This window comes from Melozone crissalis, unplaced genomic scaffold (assembly GCF_028551555.1).
Source record: "Melozone crissalis strain CALT ecotype California unplaced genomic scaffold, PUWL_Pcris_2 ptg000086l_1, whole genome shotgun sequence".
In the NCBI taxonomy this organism is placed as follows: Eukaryota; Metazoa; Chordata; class Aves; order Passeriformes; family Passerellidae; genus Melozone; species Melozone crissalis.
This window is the reverse complement of record NW_026535863.1, coordinates 514,457-531,503: the sequence shown is the minus strand read 5'-3', so window position 1 is coordinate 531,503 and position 17,047 is coordinate 514,457. Positions and strand designations below refer to the sequence as shown.

The 17,047-nt window shown below is 55.8% G+C and overlaps 1 protein-coding gene across 6 annotated transcripts in view; it reads left to right on the top strand.

The window, feature by feature from the left end:
• The first annotated feature begins 578 nt into the window (after nucleotides 1-578).
• PPFIA4 (PTPRF interacting protein alpha 4) overlaps nucleotides 579-17,047 on the top strand; it is a 63,222-nt gene continuing 46,753 nt past the window's right edge. For all 6 annotated transcript variants that reach the window (XM_054290656.1, XM_054290658.1, XM_054290662.1 and 3 more), the window contains exon 1: nucleotides 579-597. The gene's annotated coding sequence lies outside the window, so the exon portion shown is untranslated. The remainder of the gene's footprint in view (nucleotides 598-17,047) is intronic.

Below are 17,047 nucleotides of genomic sequence, written 5' to 3'. Positions count from 1 at the left end.
CTCCATCGCTGCCCCCCACATGGTGGGGGGACGGGGCATGAAGGGCTTCGGACACGAGAGCGCGGGTCTGCTCCTGCCTCCCTCCCTCCCTGCGGGGCTGGACAAGACCCCTGGGGAGTCCTGCCCCTGCGGGCACTTACACACCCCGAAGAGGTTCCTGTCCCCAGGAGAGTTCTATGCCCATTCCAGGGGGATTGCTGTGCCTCCCCCAGGGAGGAACCTTCCCCACAAGAGTTTCTACTCCCACGGGGGCATTTCTGCTCCACCTCAGAGTCTTCTGTCCTCCCGGGGGAATTCCTGCCCCCAAGGGGGTTTCTGCCCTCCAGGAGAGTTCCCCTGGGGGGATTCCTGTCGCTCCTGAAAGCCTTGTGACGCCCAGAGGAGGGGTCCCTCGCCTTTCCAGGGGTACGCTGTCCCCAGGGAGGTGCCTGTCCCCGGGAGCACCCCCGGCCCCCGACCCCCGGCCCCCTCCCCTGGGGGCGGGGCCGCTCGGGGGCGTGGCCGGGGGCGTGGCCAGGCGGGGACGGTGACGCAGTGGGCGGGGCAGGGCGGGGCGGCAGCGGCGGCAGCGGCGGCTTCCAGCGACTTCGGCGGGCGGTGAGTGCGGGCGGGGCCGCGCTGCCCACGGGGGATGCTCGGCCCCGCGCGGGGCCGCCCGGGGGGAGCTCTGCCCCCCTGAGCCCCGTGGGGCCGCCCGGGGGTGCTCAGCCCCCCCGGTGGGGCCGGACCCGGAGGGCTCTGCCTGTATTGCTTCCCCCGGGGATGCTCTGCTGCCCCCCGAGAGATGCTCGGCCCCCCCGTGGGTACGCTCAGCCCCGGTGGGGCTAGACTCGGCGGGCTGTGCCCTTTTTGCCACCCTCCGGGGATGCTTTGCCCTCCTCCCCCCACCCCCCCTACCGGGGATGCTCCCCATTGCCCCCCGGGCGGGGCCGCAGTAGGGATGCTCAGCCTGCCGTGCCCCGGGGGATGCTCTGCCCCTCCCGGAAGGGGCTGACTCGCTCCGGGGGTGCTTCTTCATCTCCCACCCGTTACCCCTTGGAGGGGGTGTCTGAGTCAGGGTGTGCTCAGCTCCCTCATTTCCCTTGGATTGAGTCTGAGCTGGGGAGTGTCATTCTCACGCCGAGCTGGGTTGGAGGGGGGACTTGCTCTGCCCCGGCTTTACCCGCAAACCGAGCATTTGAGCTAGGGTTGCTCCCCTCAGTGCACGGGCCCCGAACCGAGAGCCGGGGAGATGCGCTGCCCCATCCCCACTGGGTGTGCAGGCAGGAGGGTGAAGGGTCGGCACATCCCCCGAGGCTGCATGCTATGGGGGGCAGGGAGGAGACAGTGATTCCTTAAATCGATAGAGGGGGGTCTTGATTTTCAGTTGCTCTCTGCCTCTGGCAGACCCCCATATGCTCCCAAGCTGTCCCTTTGCATCCCCTTCCCAGATTGTACCTTACACCGAGGGGAAGGCAGGAATGCGGGTGAGCCTCGTCCTCCCATGGCCTTCTCCCAGTCCTCTGATTTCCCAGTGCTGTCTCCTCCTGCCTTCCTCCCTGCTGCCTGCAGCCCTGGAGCATCCACTCAGTGCTGAGCTCTGTGTCAGCCCCACTATCTGCCTGGCTCCGAGCTCAGGGCTGCACTGGCTCGTGGGGATGCTGCCACACACACACTCCTGGAGCTCAGCACCAGGTGAATGCCTTCCAAGCAGGGCCAGCTCAGAATTGGGAAGATGCTCATGGATCTGGTTCAGCCTAAACATTGGCCTGCGTGCTCGGCCCGGCCAGCAGAGCTTGGCCAGCTCCAGCTGTGCCCACACTGCTTCCCAGCCTCTGTTAGCTCTGTTCACAGGGCTGCTGCAAGCTGCCTCCAGACAGCACTGTTTGCTCCTGAATAACCAGCCTTGAAGGGCTTGTTTATCCCCTCAATTGCATCATTAGAGCAGCAATTGGCTTAGGGAACTGGGTTTTGTTAAAGCTGTGCAAACCCTTCTGGGGAGGCCCTGGTTTTGGCCAAGTCAGGATTGGCAAAGTGTTCATTTTAGCTCATTTGCCACCATCTGCTGGATGCTGGAATGAGGTTCTCCTGGTGGGTTTAATACCACCAAGCCACTGTGTGAGCAGGAGCTGGTCCAGAGGCAAGCGTGAGCTAGAGTTTGGGACCTGGATGAATGTGCCTGTGTGGTTTGGGAGTTTCTTGGTTGTGGTGCCGCCCACACAGCAGGATGTGGAAATTTGCGTGTCTTTGTGTCTCTGATGATCAGTCTGAGAGCCTCAGGTACCTGTGCTCTTGGGGCCTTCACGGTGTGCTGCTCCCTGCATGTGCTCCTTGGGGAACAGCACTGATCACCAGGGACTTCCCTGGAGATTTGTCAAGGAGCCATCAGCACAGGTCCCTGCTGCCACATCCCTGGCACCCTGTGGTGCTCAGGTGCCTTCCCAGCTTCAGTGCTTGCTCCTCCTGCAGCTCTTTCCCAGGAGTCAGCCCAGAGGCTGGGACCAGTGTCACCAGCAGGAGGGCAGGGGTGCCTCTGGACTGGCTGGTTCCTGAGACACCAGTGGTGGGACTGATGGACAGATCCAGCTTTCTGGAGTGGCCAGCTTGGCAGGTGTGGGATTAAACATCTCATCCCTGTGCAGCTTTGTGTCTCTGTGGTGAGTGGCTCTTGCTCTGTCCTGGTCCAGCTGAGCTTGGCAGCAGCTCCAGTGCAGATGCAGAGGGACTGGACAGCTGGAGATTTGGGTTCCTGCCTGTCTCAGCTGTCTCAGGAGACACCAGGGCTAAAACCCCCACCGAAACCCTTCTCATCTGCATCTTTGGAGGGACACTTTTGCAAGTCTTGTCCTTTGGGGCAGCTCCCACTGGGGGCTGGGAATGAGGACAGGGATGAGGAGGAGGCTGAGTGAGGCTGAGTTGGTGGGTCCCACTGTGCTGGATGAGGATGTGGAGGTCCTGAATCAGTGCTGGGAAAGAGCCTGACACTGTGCTGGAGCTGGAATTTCACACTGGAGCTGAGAGAGATGTTCTTGGAGCCTCAGAGGGAGCTGAACTCAAATTGGGGCCCAACTACCTCTGGAGGGCTCCACTCTGGGCACGTGGAGAGACGTTGACATGAGTGTCCATCCTCTGCCTGGGGAGTGCCATTTCAGGGTTTCCAGCAAACCAGAAAGATACTGTATTCTTTCTCTAACCTTGAAACCTTAATTCACAATTAATTTCCTCCTAAAGAATGCTTTGGTTAGCCAGAGGTTTCCCAGATGGCTCCCAAAACTGAGCTGTGAGGTCTCTGAGTATTAACTGGAGGAGAAGGTTGTTGGATCCATTGCCCAGCTGCCCTCCCAGAGAGGTGTGAATGACACAATGACAGCACCTTCCTTACAGAGGATTTCTGGGATCTTCCAAGCACCAGGTGTGGGATGACAAACCTGCCCCAGGCTGAGGGCTCTGCCGTGGGCCCTGCAGGTGGGTCCAAGCCTTGGCCAGGCTCCTGGGGGATATGGTTGGGAGTTTTCAGTGCTTCAAGGCCTCCTCTCTGAGCAGACGAAAGGCTTGGAGGTGGGTGCCCGTGTGGGTGTGCTCACACGGGCTGGCATTTAGGAGGGAGGAGGGAAAATATCACATGGAACAACTGCAGTGTTGGGGGACAAGTCAGTACTTGGGCCCATCTGGAGCAGAAGTTGTGGGAAATTATTCCAGGCTCTTTGCTAAAAAAAGTTGTGCAGATATAATTGGATTTTATTTCTGTTTGCTATGTGGTCAAGCAGGTTGAAACCCTTGTGGGGACAGGGTAAAAGCCTTGAGTTCATTTGTAGGGTGAGGATGCCCTGAGGGCAGTTCAGCCTGGAGAGGAGGAGGTTGTGTGGAGACCCCAGATCCCTGTCCATGGTGTGAAGGGGCTGCAAGGGAGCTGGAGAGGGACTCTGCATAAGGAAATGGAGTGACAGGACAAGAGGGTTCACACTGAAAGAAGAGAGGTTTAGATTAGATATTGGGAAAGAATTCCTCCCTGTGAGGGTGGGGAGGCCCTGGCACACCTCCTGGTTCCCCAGAGAAGCTGTGGCTGCCTCTCAATCCCTGGAAGTGTCCATGTCCAGACTGGACAGGGCTTGGTTAGTAGGGGTTAGTAGGAGGTGTCCCTGCCCATGGCAGGGGGTTGGAATGAGCTGAGCTTTAAGGTCCCTTCCAGCCCAAGCCATGCTGTGATTCTGTGGTTTTATGAATGAAGTATCTGCTCATCTCTCTCATTTTTGTGCAAAATTTGCTGCCCCTCGGCCCTGGGCAGCCCTGGCAGTGCAGTGATTCCCATCCCACAGAAGGGTTTGGGAGCTGGATGTTAAACCTTCTCCAAAAGCCACTGGCCAGGAGGGGACTGACCCTGTGTCCTCCACGTTGCCCTTCCTTAGCTGAATCTTCACCCTGATGTTTTAAGCAGCTCGTGGGTCGCTGTCTCCAGCTCTGTAATCCTGCAGGACTGACAAGGCTGGAATTTATCTGAAATGCAGATTATTTTTTTTTCTGCTCCTGGTTTTCAGTTCCTGCCATGCTTCTCTTAGCAAGCACGAGGAGGCGCCGGCTGGGTGCCTGCCTTTAATTGCATCCAAACATGAAAAAAGAAGAAAACAAGTGGCAGATGAGAGCTCGTTTCCCCATCCTCCTGTCCGTGTCCAGGAGAGGGCAGCTCCCGGTGGTTTTTGCTGCATGGAGCCTCTCCCTGCAGCTCCTGCCGTGTGCAGCCCCTGGTGTGGCTGGTCCGGAGGCAGAGCCGTGCTGGGAGCGCGGGCAGCTCCTCCGCGGGGCGCTGAGGCGGTGGCAGCGGGGCCAGAGCTTTAAATAGCGGGCGCAGGGATGGGAGGGAAGGGAGGGAGGGAAGGGAGGGAGGGAGGGAGGGAGGGAGGGAGGGAGGAAGGAAGGAAGGAAGGAAGGAAGGAAGGAAGGAAGGAAGGAAGGAAGGAAGGAAGGAAGGAAGGAAGGAAGGAAGGAAGGAAGGAAGGAAGGAAGGAAGGAAGTGGCGGAAGGAAGGAAGTGGCGGAAGGAAGGAAGGAAGGAAGGAAGGAAGGAAGGAAGGAAGGAAGGAAGGAAGGAAGGAAGGAAGGAAGGAAGGAAGGAAGGAAGTGGCGGAAGGAAGGAAGTGGCGGAAGGAAGGAAGTGGCGGAAGGAAGGAAGGAAGGAAGGAAGGAAGGAAGGAAGGAAGGAAGGAAGGAAGGAAGGAAGGAAGTGGCGGAAGGAAGGAAGTGGCGGAAGGAAGGAAGTGGCGGAAGGAAGTGGCGGAAGGAAGTGGCGGAAGGAAGTGGCGGAAGGAAGTGGCGGAAGGAAGGAAGTGGCGGAAGGAAGGAAGTGGCGGAAGGAAGGAAGGAAGGAAGGAAGGAAGGAAGGAAGGAAGGAAGGAAGGAAGGAAGGAAGGAAGGAAGGAAAGAAGGAAGGAAGGAAGGAAGGAAGCTCCTCCTGCCTAGACTCCACATCCTGCCTTCCAGAGAATTGCTGCCCACACGGCAGGTGCATGCATTTAAACTTCTCATTTCCATCCTTTCCTGGTGGAATTTTCTCTGCAATTCCAAATTCCCTCCTGGCCACATCATGATGTGATGTGCTGGCACAGGGCAAACACTCTACCCAGGGGTCCATAGCCCAGAGGAGGGAGTTGGGCTGAACATGGGATATCTGGAGCCTGGGAGAAGGGGATGTCTGGCCCCAGCCCAACTCTCACCTTTTCAGAGTCTCAACAGTGCAGAGCATCCTCACATGGATTTTCTTCTGCCAAAGCCTGGCCTTTCTGGTTCCAGAGTTGGGAAGGTGTTTATAGGCTCGCTGGGCATTAACACAGGTGTCATAAAGCTGATGGCTCTGGATCATGAGTTAAATAGGCTTGGTGGTAGTGCCCAGAACTGCTCCCCATGCAGGCATTCCCAGTGCCAGGGGCTGCGGGCACAGAGGGGAAAGATGCGCTTGCACAAAATCCATAATCCACTTAATCTGCCCTGTAATTCAGTGTCTGGCAGCTGTAACTAAGTAGATCTGGGCTTCTTTCAAGCAGCAGCCCCAAACTGTTTTCCAGGAAGGAGTCAAAAAATGTCCAGAGGTTATTTTTGGCTGTGGCTGATTTATTCACACACCGATCAGCCAGGAGAGGAGTTATTCTGGTCCCACACTGCCCCACATAACACCAAGTGCCGTGTGTAGGTGTGGTTTCCCTGGGAGACATTGGGGGATGACATTCCTGTTTGTGGATGGAGCTTTCAGGAGACACCGTGGACCGTCTGTGTCCTGTGAGCCCACTCAGGGTCCTCAGATACGGCCAGATCCAGGGGACATGGGCTCTGTCCTGGGGTGGTGGAAGGCTCTGTGCCTCCCAGCTCCTGCTCCATCCTGAGCAGTACCCAGGGTGACACCTGGATTTGGGGAGTGCAGGGAGTTGTGTCAGGGCTCCTTGGGGCATGGTGTTGTTTTGAGGCTCAGGAAGGGCCCTGGTGTCTGGGATGGTTTCTCTGCAGGCTGTAGTGGCTCTGGTGCTCCTGGATTTTTCCCTCCTGTGTTTGCTTTCCCTGGCATGCTGTGAAGCTGAGCTCCTACTCTTGAGAAGGGGTGGTGGGAGTGAAGTGTGAAGGTGGCACAGCCAAATCCTGCTTTTCTCCTGTAGCTGCAGAAGAGAATGTTTCTCTTGGGCATTCTGGTGTGGCCACAGCTGGTTTCTGGCTGTGGATTGGGATCTGCTAGGGTGGGAATCACTGGGATGTAGTGCTGCTGCAGCCTTTGCCATCCTGGCGTGCTGGTGACATGTCTCCCATCTGGCTGAGGATGGAATCACTCTTGGCTGTGTCCCTGTGCAGAGATGCTGGCAGCAGCAGAGGTCCTGTCCCTCCAGGTTGCTGTAGGACTGGAGCATCAGTGAAGGCAATGTCCAGCCTGGATGTACTGCTGGGTGGGCAAAGGAGACCCAATCCCCACATCTCCTGCAGCCAGGGCTGTATCTGCCAGCAGTTTGAGCCAAGGCAGGCTGGGGGGGGTTGAGGAGGCCATGTGGGGGTAGAGGAGCAGAAAACCAAAGCCTCTGAAGGATCCATAGGGTTGTTGACCAACCCAAATTTTCAAGCTTTGCTGCTTGGAAAACCTGGCTGTGTTAGAGAGTGGATGGGTGGAAGTTCTGGAGATTCCCCTGTGCCTGTGGAGAGCTGCTGTCCCTGGTCCTCCCCAGCAACACAGCACCTGGAAGCAGATGTGCCTTTACTGGGACATGGGGTGGAGTCTGGGGTCCTTGCAAGAGCTTCCTCCCAGACCCCTTCCAGGGGCTTGGGCTCTCCATGTGCTCAGTAACATGGCTTTGCTCATTTTAACCCATCAGGTTTTAATTAGAACCAGAAGGCTCATCTCTCCTGACCTGAGCTGTCTTGCCTTTGATCCCAAATCCAGAAAGGGTTTGCTTTGCTGCTGTTATCTGTCTGACATCCAGATGTGCCACCCAGAGAGCAGCTTGTGTTTGATGGAGAGAGAATCTTCTCCCCAGCATCAAAACCTGGGTGATAATCACTTGATTGCAGCCAACACTTTGGGCTGCCATATTAAAAAAAAAGAGCATTTTTTCCTGCTTTTGATCATCTGCTTCTAGTTAGTTTAGTTAGCAGACTTTCACAGTGGCCATTTTTGGAGTTGGCAGCCAGAGCATCCCTGCAAGCAGAAATTACTTTTGTTACATGTGTCCTTCATGTTTACACATTTATAGAGAAATTTTGTCTCCCAAACTGAGGCTGCCATGAGCCCCAGCACTGCTGAGCAGTGCCTGGCTCTCTGGGAGCGCCGGTGTCGCTTTCAAATCACACGTTGTCAATAAATCTCATTCTGAGTGCCCTGCAGCAAATGGCATCAGCCTGCACGGGGAGAGCTCTCCCACACGTCCTCCTGCTGCCTAAAAATACCAGGAGGTATTGAATACCAGGCTTGAATTCTCCAATGCCTTGGCTACTGCACAGCCTCCATTCCTGCCTGAGATCCTGCTCAGGGCTCGGTGCAGGACATCTGCTGCGTCCCAAGGGTCACACTCTGCCCTCCAGATGTGGCCTTGAGGTAATGCAGCAGCTGCATTTACCCCCAGATCAATTTGGGGGGTAAATGAACATTTATTACCTTTACTGTCCGTGCTATGAGGTGTGTTCCTGATTAAGGGTGTGGGGTCTAGGAGGGAAATGATGGCACCTTCCTGGTGGCCACTGAGGGCTCATCTTACTGAGGAAAGGATGAGTTTTGGGGACTTCATGTAGCATCAAGCAAAATACCCTCAAAACCCTCTGTTAACTCTGTGTGTGTGTCCTATGAATCTGTTCCATTCTCTTTGTAAATAAACAATTTACCTTTTCACATCTGGCTTTGAGATGTGGGATACAGAAAAGGTGGCCAACTGGTGGTGTTTTGCTTTGAGAGCCAAGTCTCTGTTCAGTGGGTGAATGCAGAGGGCTTGCTGGTGTTTCCAGTTCACACAGAGCACTGGGCAGACTGGTGTGCAGGCAGCAGGCTCTTGTCTCCAGCAGCTTTCAGCCTCCTGACCCCGCTAGCTTGTGGTGGAGCAGGGAGAGCTCATCACTTGAACTAAGAATGGAGCCAAGGTCTGATCACGTGCTGTGATCTTGGGGGGAAGTGACAAACTGACTTTGTGGCACTGACAGGGATTTGGGATCAGAGCTGGGTGTGATGGATGTGCAAACTGAAGTTCAGCACAGCAGTGATGCTCTAAAGGGATGTGTTTCTTTAGGAGACCTTGGATTGAAGATATTTGGATTTTCCTGTCTCCATCTCCATATGATTGCCCTGTTTGCTGCTGGGAAGTTCCTGAGGGAGCTGGAATCCAGCAGTGTAGGAGCAGGGGCTCAAGGAACACATTCAGAGGGCTGGCTGCTCCCTGGGAGCCCTACACCCTGCTGCAATGTGGGCAGGCCATGGACACAGGCACTGATAGTTCCCCCAGTCTTGCAAAGAAAATAATGTTTATTTTTGAGGCTGGAAAAGTGAGGAAACCAGTCACCAGCCCCAGCAGCTAGCAGACACTGGCTGCTTGATTTCCTCCTTTCTCTACTGCAACTCAAAGGAAATCCAACCACTGGAGATGCCAGGGAGGGGCTGTCACTGCCCTGGGGAAAAATGTAGTGACCCATCAGGATGAGCTGTCAGACCAAGGTGTGCCAGGTCCTCCATCACTCAGTGCCTGGACTGTCTCCTTCCAAGGACTCTTGACTCCTCGTGAACTGCCCTGGGGTGCCTCAAACTGCCAAAATCCTGGTATGGGGAAGGAAGCAGAAGAATCTTCCCATGCTGCTGCTTGCACCTGGAGCTTTCTCTCTTTTCTCCTGGTGCAGGTGGAGAGGAGGGTGACATTGGTCAGCTCCTGTGTGGTCACTCTTGAGCTGGACATTTGTCTGAATGTGTTCTCCCAAAAGTGTGAGAATTTGCAGCATTTATCCCTGAATGATAGAATCATTAAGGTTGGAAAAGACTTCCAAGATCATCAAGTCCAACTTTTGACTTAATACCATTGTGGCCACTAAACCATGATCAGAAGCTGCTTGTGAGCACCCAGTTTAACCAGTCCCTGAGGCCGCTGGGACCTCATGATTTCCTTTTGCCTCTGTCATGAGTGAGGCTTATCACTCTGATGCAGCTGCTGAGTGCACTTGGTGGTTCCCAAAACTGTAAATATGAGAGGACTTCCAGGCCCAGGGCAGGTGCTGATGACACCAGCACCCAGAGCAGGCTGGCAGGGGAGAGCTGGTCCAGACTTGTGGTGGGAAGAGAATGCTGAAGGTGATGGGGGCAACCAGGATGGCTTTACTGCCTCTGTATTTTTCTCTGAAGGTGACAAGTCTGGGTTTGGAAAAGTCCAACCTCTGTGCAGGCACAGCTCCCAACTCCCCGCTGCCCTCGACCTTACTCTGGGAGGAAACGTGTGAGGTTTGACTCTCACTTCTTGCTTCCCAAAAAGTGAATCCTGTCAGATTCGGAGGGCTCTGGGCACACCGTGCTGTGAATGCGGGGCAGAGCAGGGCTGGGCCGGGGTTCTGCGGGGAGGATGGAGCCGTGTCCGCACACGCAGCTCCGGGGAGGCGCTGGAGGCCGGGAGAGGAGGATGCGAGCGGCTCCTGCTCCGCAATTCCCGGCACGGCTGCGGCAATGCCGGAGGGATCGCGGGGTGAGCAGGACGGGCTTTGTGTCCCCCCAGGGGAGCGGGGACAGCGCGGCTCCGGCGGGGATGGAGCTGCCGAGGCTGGAGCGAGAGCGGGCGGTCCCGCAGTGCTGCGTGACGGCGACAGTGACACAGCCCCGACACTGCCCGCCCTCCTTCCCTCCCGGCACGCCGGGGCCGCGCGGGGCCGCGGCCGCCCCGGGGCTCACAGGGACGGGGGTCCCCTCTGGCTGATACCGGCTGTGCGTGCCCGGTCGTGCTGTGGTGTTGTTATTGTACTGCAAGGGTTCTATTGTCATTATATTGCAAAGGTTCCATATTGCTAGAGTTTCGTACCTCCTTGATGATTCTCATAGGCAGCTCCTCTAGGCGCTGACTCTTCCTTCTCACAATAGCCAGCTGACTCCACTTCCCCTCAACCAACCAATCCACACTTTTATAACACTCTTCTTATTATCAGCTGAAGCTGTGGCCTGTTAAAATCAGGCCTGCTCATAATCTTTAATAATTAACCCAGCTGCAACTCTTTATTTACTTATATTCTATCCCCTATACTGTGGCACCGCAGGAGTGTCCCTGTTCCTGTCCTCGGGCAGGCACAGCAGAGGTGACAGGGTGGGATCAGCGCCTCTGGAAGGATGTTTCTAAATCCGGGGGGATTTCACTCTTTGGGACTCGCTCGTCGGGGATGGGGAACATCCCGGGGCTGCTGTCACCCTCCTGACAGGCATGGCCTCTCAGGACCCCAAATTCCTCACAGGTAACCCCAGGCACAGCTCTGGAGGTCAGCCCACCTCCGTAGTCACCAGCGTGGCTTTCACAGCCATTCTCGGGTGGTTGCTCCCCCACTTGTTCTCTGTCTGTTCAGCTTTCCCCATCATATCCCTGCTCTCATCACTCATTATTTCTCGCGAGGTGAAGGCTTTTTAATAACAGCTGACATTTCAGCCATTTTTGAGTCATTTCCTTTTCTCTACTCCAATTTTCTTCATCTTCTTCATAACTAGGAAGCCTTTCTTTGTCCTTGGCCAGAGGGGAGGTGTCTGTTATTGCCTCTGTTATCATATTCCAGGAGGTTTGATCGGGTTAATGAAAATCTCTGGGTTTTTTTATGTGTCACTTCCACTCCCGTCTTCTTTAGCCTGGTTTCTTAAGGAAATTAAACCAAAAGCCTTGTTCCATTGTGGCCTTTACTCTCCCCCTGCTTGCTCTTGAGTGTGTTGGTCTCTGATGGGGTGGAGAGCTCGGAATGTTCAAAGGTTTGTGATGGTTGTTGGAGAGGACAGAGCCAGGGGACAGCCCAGAGGGATGTGGGGCACAAGGCCAGTGGGGCTGGGCTGGGGCTCATTGCCCAGAGAACAGCGCTGTGAATCCAGCCAGGAATATGAGGGACAGCAGGGCTGTATCCCCCAGCCCATGAGCTGGGATGACAGGCCACAGCACTGGGCTCTTTGTGCTGCACAGCAGCTTTTCTGAGCTCAAGAAGGGATTCAGAGGAGGATCCAGCCTCACAAATGCAGGGTTAGCCTGAGATTTGGGAGGCCTAGGCTGTGTTTGCAGGTGCAGACTCACACGTGGCTGTGCTTGAGGGCTTTTCCTGCAGCAGCAGGAGCTGCAGCTGCTGTAAGCTGCTCTGCTGGAGTGTAAACTGCAGTGACAGGGGAGCCAGAGGAGATTTTCTGCTCCTGCCCATGTTACAGCAGGGAGAGGCAGTAGAGCTTTCCTAGTGGCTGCTACAAATCTGCTTCCTTTGGCAGTAATGTGCGTATTGTAGCAGCACTGGTGAGGGAAATCTTGGGGGTCCTGGGAGAAGCACGGTGTGGAGTCAGGAGCTCAGGTGTGTCGGTGGGAAAGGACCAAGGGGCTTGTTGGGGTGTCCTTGGAGCTGTTGCCCTTTGCAGCAAGGGATGGGGCACCTCTTGTGTGTGTCCCCTCCTGTCCCAGCCCAGCCTGGGGACAGGGATCACCCCTTCCAGCTCAGAATATTCTGTAAGTCTGTGCCAGGCTGGGGAGCAGAGTTTGCAGGGAATTCATGCAGCCTGGAGAAGCTCTGCCCACACCTCACTGTGAGGGAGCAGCGTGTCTGCCTGGCAGTTCAGGTAGGGACTCCTGTGCAGGTCAGCCCCTGCCCCTTGGCACCAAATCTGCTCTGGAGCTGCTCTCTGAAGGTTTCCCTCTTCCTTCACTTTGCATTTACCTCTGGTGTTTATTTTGGCAGCCTGTTCTGCTGATTTCTCTTCAGCCAGGCCTGGCTTAGCCCCAGGCCCTTGCCCAGTCCCACTCCTGGAGGAGACTGGATTTGCCATTCCCACCTGCTGGTCCCTGGTCCCAGCTCCCTTGTGGTCCCTCCCAAGGTGAGGAGGCTACTGGGTGACTCCCACCACAAGGGCACTTGCAGTCTGGCAGTGGGCCCTTACCAGGTCCCCACAGGGTCCCTTCTGCTGGGGGGTCCCCAAACGTGTGATCTCAGTCGAGGGGGATGCACAGAGGTGGCTCCAGGCCCCAGCTCATCCCGTGTCCTTTTCACCTTGCTTGTGCTGTGCTGAGCACAAAGGCCTGGTGGGAAGGCAGATCACAAATGATGCAGCTCTTTGGGCATGGTTTGGAGCAAGGTTTCCTGTCCAGCTGTGAGAGACACCTGGATAAACAGAACAGGGCTTGGCAGTGACCCCTGCTTGTACAGGTGCTTCATGGTTCCTCTTTCCAGGAAGCATTTTGGGCTCCCTTTGTTCTCTCCAGCCTCTCTTGTGATGGTGGTGAGCTGGGCTCTGTAATTGAGGAGATCTGAATAATCCACTGAGGAAGCTGCTAATTTGAAGACATGTCTGTAATAATTAAATCATTATCTGGAGGGAAGAGAGAGCAGATACCAAAATGGGGCTAATTAAAATCCAAACCCAGGATGACTTGGGCTCTGGGCCAGAGCAGAGCAGAGTCTGTTGGGGATGTCTTCATGTGTAATTGCTTTTCAGCATCAGTCCCCACCAGAAAATCCATCTGTTTCCCCTCAGGAGACTCAGACTGACCCAGAAACCCTCTTGCCTTGCCCTGTCCCATGTTCCCCTGACCAGATACAGCTGGAGGAGGCCACATGCTTTGCAAAGGGCAGAGGAGATGGTGAGACCCAGTTTGGGAGAGTGTTTGGTTCTTGAGCTTCAGGAACCAGATTCCACCTTGTCTCATGTCAGCCCTCAGAACTGGCTGATGCTCTTCAGAAATCCCTGAGAGCAAGGAGCAAGGTGGGCTTGGATCCATCCCTGCTCTATGGAAGGATATGGACATGCAAAGGTGCCAAAGGGACCCAGTGCCTGGGAGGAAGGTGGCTTTGGCTGTTGGGAGAGATGAATCCTGTTCAGGTTCACTCCTTATCTGGGTTGGGAGCACCCTGGAGAGGCTGTATGGCCTGTAAGGATGCAGAGCACTGCTCGGTGTGAGCCCAGCCCTGGAGCTCCCTGGCAGCTCTCAGCAGGTCCAGGCAGGTGAAGATGGCTCTGCTGAGCTGAAGGATGGTGACCAACACCTATGGTTGTGATGTTGGAGGGGAGAAAGGGCCTTTGGACAGCACCTCATGCCGTGCCATGAGGGTGGGAAACCTGCAGGGTGGGTGTTAATGTACATTCCCAGAGCTTCTGGGAGTGCTTTGCCTGTCAAGCCCAGAGTCCACCACGTTCTTCAGCAGGGCCAAGTACTTTGCAAAAGGCAAGGCACAAAAATCCCACCTCCAGTTACATACCAGTTGGATGCAGGGTAAACTCCATCCTTCTGAGTGCCTGCACTGGGTGCATTCCCAGGGAGCTGCTGCTGTTGTGTCTGCATGGGCTGAAGGTCCTCTCGTGGTGGTGAGGCCTGGAATTGCTGTATTGTGGCAGGGAAGTGATTGTAGCTGTCCAAACCAGAGCTGGTGAAGATAAGGTGAAGATAAATTGGTGCATTTACCCAGAGGAGACAAGGTCAGGGGCTCTGTCTATCAGGTGTTCACATGTGAGCATCACTCAGTGAATGTCCCTGGATCAGCACGACAGGTGAAGGTCACCTCAGGTGGGCTGGTGCCTGCAGGCAGCTCTGAACTTGGGGAGGTGGGAGGAGGGCACAGGAGGCTGGGCAGGGAGCCACTTCTGCTTGGGTGAGCATCCCACCAGTCCTGACACATGCTGGTTTTTCTGCCTGTGCTGCCCTGGGGGGCTGCAGCTCTGCAGCAGCACAGCCTGGCCCTGCTGAGTGCTGGGGCTCAGGGAGGGCCTGACCCCCCAGCCAGTGCTGCTGGAGCTGGGCTCTGCCTGAACCCCCTGAACCCCCCCAGCCTGTGCTGCTGGAGCTGGGCTCTGCCTGAACCCCCTGAACCCCCCATCAGTGCTGCTGGAGCTGGGCTCTGCCTGAACCCCCTGAACCCTCAGCCAGTGCTGCTGGAGCTGGGCTCTGCCTGAACCTCCTGAACCCCCCATCAGTGCTGCTGGAGCTGGGCTCTGCCTGCTGCCACATCTGCAGGAACAGGCAGTGAGGGGTGTGCAAGGTCCAAAGCTGTGCTGTAAAAGAGCCAGAAATTTAAAGCTGTCTTCAGAAATGGTCACTAAGCCCTCTGGAAAGCATTGGCTCAGCTGCTGTTCTTGGGCTGTGTGTGGAGAGAGATTCCCAGCCACACTTGTGTTCTTTTGCCTTGTGAGCTTTGATGTGCTCTTGGCTTTTAACAGAGAGCCCACAGCATCCTCAGCTCAGGCAGCAGATGTTTTCCAAGGCATTGGGATGTTCCCTTTCCTTCATTGCTCCCCCAAGGGACTTTAAGGCCCCCATGTTTTTGAGTGTCCACAGGAGCAAACAGGGGGACCAAGTGGGAAACCACCCCACCCGCAACTCTTCCCACCAGTGGTGCACCAGAGTAATCACCCACATTTCATTCCTTTGAAAGCCTGCTGAGCTGCAGATGTGTCCCTCCTCTCCTGGTGATGTCTCATGGGTTGGCCAAATCCTGCTTTGACCTCCTGAGGTGGTTCAGGGGATTGTTCCTGGGGCTGGGTTGGACAGGGATTGGAGCAACCTGGGATAGTGGAAGGTGTCCCTTGGCAGGGGGTGGAACAGGATGGGTTTAAAGGTCCCTTCCACCCCAAACCAGTCTGGGATCCTGTGAACTCAGTATGCAGGAACCCCCAAAGTACTGGGGGTGGCAGAGGGCTGTTCCCAGGGGCTTTGGGTCAAAGGGTGAAATGGGTTCAGTGTTTTTTGGGTTCCCTTTGGGGGTGATGGGTGGAAGCAGGGGTCAGGCTCGATGATGCCATGGTTGGGGCTCCCCTTTGGGTGAGCTGGGATGGCCATGAGAGCCTGTGGGTGGCACAGGGAGGACAAGGGCAGAGCTCCTGGGGCTCCTGTGCCAGGCAGGGCAGTCCCTGGGGACACCGAGGACACTGCACTAGCTGGGCTCCATGGACATTTGAGAGGGAGCTAGTTAGAAATTGAGTTGAACTAGTGCCTGGTGCTGGATTCTGAGATGATACGTGCCCAGATGAGAGCTCTGCTGCCATGGGGGAGGGCTGCCACCCCTCTGCAAACCACCACACTCCCCACACTTTCTGGATCAATTTGGTGGTGCTTCCCTTTCTGTTTTCTCCAGTCCCCAAAGGAGGAGAGCAGTGGTGGGACATGGTGATTCCTCTGCTCCCTCCCTCAGCTCATTCCATGCCCTCAGGGGCTCTGCTTAGAGCTCTCTGCTGGATCCAACACAGCTCTTCACATTCATGCAAACCTTGATTCATTCTTCCTGATCTTTTCCAGTACTTGGGATTTCTGGAGGGAACTGAACTTTTATATCCCTTATATCTTCCTTGTGGCCTACATCCAGGAGAAATGAGCTCCAGATGGAGTTTTTCCTTGGCAGGCTATTTTTGAGGTGCTTTTTGTGGTTCCTCTGATGCTTAATCAGGGCTGAGCTAATCCTACAATTCTCCTAAAGAGGAACAACTTGAATTTTCCTTCTAAAGCACAGCATCTCCAGGCCCTCCGCCTCGCTGGTGCCATGAGTGGGCACATCCTCCACTGTGTCAGGAGTTGGGATGTGCAGGGCAGAGACTCTCCCAGAAAGTCCTTCTTGCATGAAGCAAGGCTTAAAATGCCAGACAGGAGTAGGATGAGCCCCTCCTGCAGCACTGTGGCTTTGGCTGTGCCAGGTGTGCCAGGTGGGCATTGGCTGGGGCTCATTTGGGAGCTCACTTTGCACCTGAAGGGTGTGGGTTGAAGATGTGACCCTGCTCGATGTGGATTTAGAGCAGACAGGGCTCCAGTGCCTGAGCCTTGCCCCAGCCACCCTGTGATGTCCCTGTGCCCAGCTGTTCCCTGGCTGCTCCTGCCAGGCCCTGTGGCTGTCAGGGCTGTGATGTTAGGAGCTGACAGTGCCCTGGGCCCTCCCTGCACAGGCACTGGGAACAGCACCAGGGCCATTCCAGCCTGGACTGGGGCTGCTTATCTCCATCTCTGCCTGCTCCTTGCTGGGGTTCATCCACCCACTCCAAAGCAGCCACGGTGCCAAAGGAGCCTGGCTTGGCAAGGGAGGGTGTGGTTATCCATGGTGTGAAGGGCTTGGGAGGAGGATTCAGTCAGGTAGGGATTCAACCCCATGGTCGTGCCTTGTCCTATGTGGAGCTGAGCACCCACATGTCCCAGTAGGAGTGGAGATGCTTGTGGTAAATCCTGTGAGGTTTCCTTGCCAAACGTTGCAGAGCTGTCCCAGTGCTGGATCTGCTCATCCTCAAAGCCTGAGTGTCCAGAACTGATGTCCCACTGCTTCTGGGCAAAAGCTCTTCAGGAACTGGCTGTGCTATCAGCAAAGGGATCAAGCAATTGCTAAAGCCCCTTGGCACAGGCAAGGAGCAACAGAAGGGATGAACACAAGGGGGAATCTTCCCCAGTCCCCATCAC